The sequence below is a fragment of the Penaeus chinensis genome, chromosome 9, assembly GCF_019202785.1.
Source record: "Penaeus chinensis breed Huanghai No. 1 chromosome 9, ASM1920278v2, whole genome shotgun sequence".
Taxonomy (NCBI): Eukaryota; Metazoa; Arthropoda; class Malacostraca; order Decapoda; family Penaeidae; genus Penaeus; species Penaeus chinensis.
This window is the reverse complement of record NC_061827.1, coordinates 30,335,130-30,340,129: the sequence shown is the minus strand read 5'-3', so window position 1 is coordinate 30,340,129 and position 5,000 is coordinate 30,335,130. Positions and strand designations below refer to the sequence as shown.

General features: G+C 32.4%; 1 protein-coding gene across 2 annotated transcripts in view; it reads left to right on the top strand.

The window, feature by feature from the left end:
- The window catches only part of LOC125029171 (malonyl-CoA decarboxylase, mitochondrial-like), a 21,040-nt gene extending 16,052 nt beyond the window's left edge, over positions 1-4,988 (top strand). For both annotated transcript variants that reach the window (XM_047619022.1, XM_047619021.1), the window contains exon 11: positions 1-4,988. This exon is cut by the window's left edge and continues 1,282 nt beyond it. The gene's annotated coding sequence lies outside the window, so the exon portion shown is untranslated.
- Positions 4,989-5,000: the final 12 nt, after the last annotated feature.

Sequence of the window (5,000 nt, the reverse complement as noted above, 5' to 3'; positions counted from 1 at the left end):
ATAAAACATCAAGAAATTTTATTTTTTACATATTTACTATCAAAATGAGAAGTCACATCAAGAGATGAATATTGGTATATACTTTCTTTCATTTAATGGTATGCCAGTGGTCCACTACACGCGAAACATTTAAGTTTGCGGAAATGAGAGCTTGTATCTACGAGCACTGCAGTAGAGTGATATGTCTGGGATGTATTTGTGTGAGTTACACATGGTACATATTTTGTGTAGTATAGGTATTCCTGCTTGTTAGTGTCTATGTGTTTCTGTATAATATCCAGTGGATGCACAAAACAAATGTTTATAACAATTCAAAGCAAAATGCATCTCCATTTCTATACTGTATACAGAATGTTTATTCACTAATATTTATTGTCTTCAGTGAGCAACTTTAAGAAAAGTGTTGAGCCTTAAACACTCACTGGAACGAGATTTTTTCAATTGCTTGCCATTCCTAACCAGAATGTGTATGTGGCATAGTTGATGTATGGATGTTGTACTGTAGAAACTGAATCATTGTTTTGTGTAGATACACCTAATACTCTTATGCTTGTGTTGTGTTAAAAGCATGATTAGAAAAGACTTTACCGGTTTGGTATTATTTTTGCAATTGCATTGTGAAATGTTACATGCATTGCTTTGACTTTAGTCACTTTTTTTGTAGTAAGTATATAGGTGACAGATACAAAGTTCCCAGTATTCATATTCTGTCATCACAGTTTTATTGTAAATCTAGGGAGTGTATACTTAAGGGGACAGGGTCAGGGGGTTCAGAATGGAGTTAGTGGTCTTAGTGTATTGGTGTTTGTGTCAGGAACCTACTTTATGCTTATTAGGCCCTATCTCAGATAATTTCATATTCGAACAGGGGAGTAAGCAACATGGGATGACAGGATTATTAATCATTTGTGCAAGATTATACTCATTTCCCAGTTGAAGTAATAAAAAATAAATGGAACAAAGATAAAAGGGAGCTCAGCATGGCTAATTGCCCATTCTTTCACTAACATGACTTGGACTTTGGGATGCGTTAGATAGCCATCAGGGAGGATATGGGCTGGTAAAAACAAAGGGTTATTAGGCATCAGGGAAGTTTGAGGGCAAGGAAAATGACTCAGACATGCATTAAAATGATCATGCAGAACATAATAACCTTTTTTATATGGTTATGTTGGTGGCAATGGTGGAAGACTTCAGTGGCATACATAATGTGTATTGTGATGTGCACTTACCAATAATCCAATCTTACTGCAATAACCAGCAGTGGAAAGGTGCAGGCCAGAGTTTTCTTATCATAAACAGAGGTTGCCCCAAATTAAAAAAATTATTAACAACTGTGAAAAATCTTTAACGGTTGAATTTTCAGAAACTATTTATTTTTTCACATCCAAAACATCCCTTGTCTCACAGTCTTTGTCTAATGTCAATGAAATATTTTCCATTGGAAAGTGCCTCTCAGTACTTTTTTTTTTTTTTTTTGTAATATAACTTTTAATTTTTTGTAGATGTACAAAATGTTTCAGTGTTTTGTCATTCTGTAACATACAACAGTTCAAAAACTACCATTTACTTCCAAAATTTAATACAGTTGATTGTATCCATGCCTTTGTGGTCTACTTACATAAATTTTGATTGAAAAATAGCAAAAAACTGTAGGATGGGCCTTCTGAGAAAAAAAGACTGGGGAAAAAAGAAGATTTTCACCCCCCTTATGCAAAATTCCAATTCAGTATGCGGAATAATCCGGAAAAAGATATACATCATTTTCAAATAAAAGATAAAAATAGAAAAGGGAATCTTTTGGGAACAGTCCTCTGAAAAGTAGTTTTGAGGCATGTGGCTGAATGGTTTACCTGTTAGTAATTCAGTATGGTCATGTTTGATTTTGTTATATTGGTTTCAAAACCGGGACTTTAACAGAACACCAATGTTCTTGTCTGTTTGGTGAAGGTTTAGAGCAAAGGCCAACAGTAGGATTTTATTGTTACCTATCCAGTAACAAGAGCTAATAAGATGATATTGATAAAATTTTTAAACCAACATGTTTTATTCATATATAGGCAAAACCTAAATTGTTTGAAAATAGTGTTAATTCCTAGTCAGTGCAGACAATTGTATTCATGCCATTATAATTTGCATGGGTCTCAGTACCTTCAGGAACCCTGGAATTACCCCAGATAGGGTCATTTATCCCTAATTGTCAATCCCTGGGTTAGTGTCAGTACCAAGTCCTCACTCACTATGCATATATTATTGTATGAGGGCAAGTTACTTGTGAGAAAGTGGTCTAATGTCTATGATTTATAAATAGTATCATATACTGTCACCAACACACAGTAGTAGAAATGGCACTATTTTCCCTTTTTTATATATATATATATATATATATATATATATATATATATATATATATAAGTATTTGTACCATTGGTGGTGAGTGCACATTGTATGTCTAAATTTGATGGTGCTTTATGTGTGAATGATTGTATCTTTTTCAAACTGTGATGAAAATGCTCATGGTATGTAAGGATTTAAAGGCCATTTTTAGTCATTTTTGTTACCTTCTACAAGGTTTTGTTGTTAGCCATGCATGAAATGTGTTGTGATTTGAAATTATTGAGGCAAAATAACCATTGATTTGAACCAATGAGAATATATTTTGACTGCATCCTTATTATGAGGAATAGATTGGTAAAAGTAAGAGTTCTTTTATAGCATCAGAATATAAAATGGGGAATGATATTTTCCCAACCTAAAAACGGGTAGCAGACCATTGTGATCATGTCTGCATGTTACAGGAACCAACAAGATTGTGCCTTTGCAGAAAAGATTTTGCAATACTAGTATTGTTAAATTCATTGGCAGTTTTACAAACATGTTTTTGCCTGTGCAAATGATTTTTTTTCTCTTCTTCATATATGATAGTAGGACAAAGTCATCAGTGTGGTGTACTTTCATCTAAAATAATGATGGCATTTTCTTGTATTGCTTGTGGAGTGAATGCAAACATTCAGTGCTGATATTGTTTTCATTTCCTAACATGCAAACTTTTTCTATGAAGGTTGCATATTCATGTGACAACCTCTATACACACAGCATCAATTCCAGGAGTGATTGGAATGTTTTGCACTTGATCTTCATCAACCAGGTGCTTAGCCTGGCAATATGAACAATGTCTAGATCCCTCCAAAACAGTTGTTTTGTACACCTTCATGTACTGGAAGCAAATAAAAACAATCTTATGCAGGAGGTGAGCAATATAAGGTGATCACTGACTCTCCATACATGAGGAAATATTGTCTTGTAATAAATTAGATAAGCAGAATCTTGTAAAGAATATTTTGAAATTTGAAATTAATGGTATGATATGGAAAAGGATCAAGGATTTGTAAGTGGTTTTCTAGCTAGTGTTGTGCTGTTTAGTTGGCATTTTAGTTAAGGAATGTTGGCTAAGGAAACACAAGAGGTGTTTTACGTGAAAAAACCCTCTTGGTCTAAGGCAAAGATACAGATTTTGTTATGTAAAGTTTTATTGTTAAGGAGAAGAGTCTTATTCAGTAGATGTAGATATATATGTGACAGCTTTTAAGAGTTATCAGTTGGGTAAGTTGTTTTCACTCATCAGGTGTTCTCTGTGAAATTGTCCTTTGATTTCACTGAAATCATCCTTGTGTGTATTGCAGATGGGATTCTATTAATAATGTTGATTTATTATGTGAAGAGAACACACTGTAATAATGTTGATGTATTCATATAAAGTGAAATGAGGATTTCATTGAATATTTAGTATTGAGTAGCATTGCTTTGAATAGGTATATTTGATAATCAGTGTAATGCTAAGTAAATGTAAAAGGCTATAAGTAGTATTTCTGCACAGAAATGTGTATATATATTCAGTAAACAATATGTGACTTTACAATACTGCAGTGTATGAAAGTGATATGATGAAATATATGTAGGAGGGGTCAATGCAAGTCACAAAGCTAGCAGGTTTCATATGCAAGTTGAAAAAAATAATTTAAACATTTGGCAAATGTTATTTTTACTTCCTCAAAAAAAAAAAATATATTTTAAGAAAAGGTGAGTGATTTTTCCATGCACAGCTAAAAGTAGCTTTAGTATAGTATGAACCATAATAGAACTGGTAAATATTACTCAACTTGAATGACACTTGCACAAAATAGTTGTAAACGTTGGCTGTGTTTTATATCCATAAAGTAAAGTCCATAGTATTGTATGCTTAGATGCTGCATTATCAATTACCGAAGCCTTTAACCCAGTGCATTTGTTTGTCAACAAGCATCATGTATCTGTTTGTTTATGTAGTATCATAAGCACTATAGTATAGAACTTATGATTTTGGAGGAGTCCCTGATTTGTTGGAAATAAGAGAAAATTCATCATATAATTACAGGTAAGTAAACGCAGAAATATAATACATTTTGTTTACATTTTTGTTTTAATCATGTGTCATCTTTCATTTCCAAATCTTTATGTGACTTTCAGAATTTTTTATTCCTTTTTTGACCAGAATTGGAAGTAGTATAAATTTTACATGCTTTGCTGACCTGTCTTAGATGTTATTCATGGTAACTTGTACCTTAGAACCATACTGAAAATGTCAGTTTTACATGGGAGTTGGTTGCAATCACTGGTAAAAATCTTTGTCTATTATAGTGTTGTGTTTGTCATTTTTTATTAATGTAGGTTTCATTGGCAGATTAAGATGTATAAAATCAGTTTTAATAGCCAGACAGAATTACTTGTATCATATTACACACATATGCAACAATGACAGAGATATTTTTTTATTATTTATTATACAATGGGAGTTGTTTGTAATGAATGTAGGATTTAATTATTATATGATGTAAAGTAATTGTTGATTATTATATTTTAGTATTTTGCGTATTTGAGATGTAAATAGTGTAGATGAGCATGGACTTTGTTACACATTCTCAGGTGACAAATAAAGGTGTTGAAAATAATTTTGTTTGATG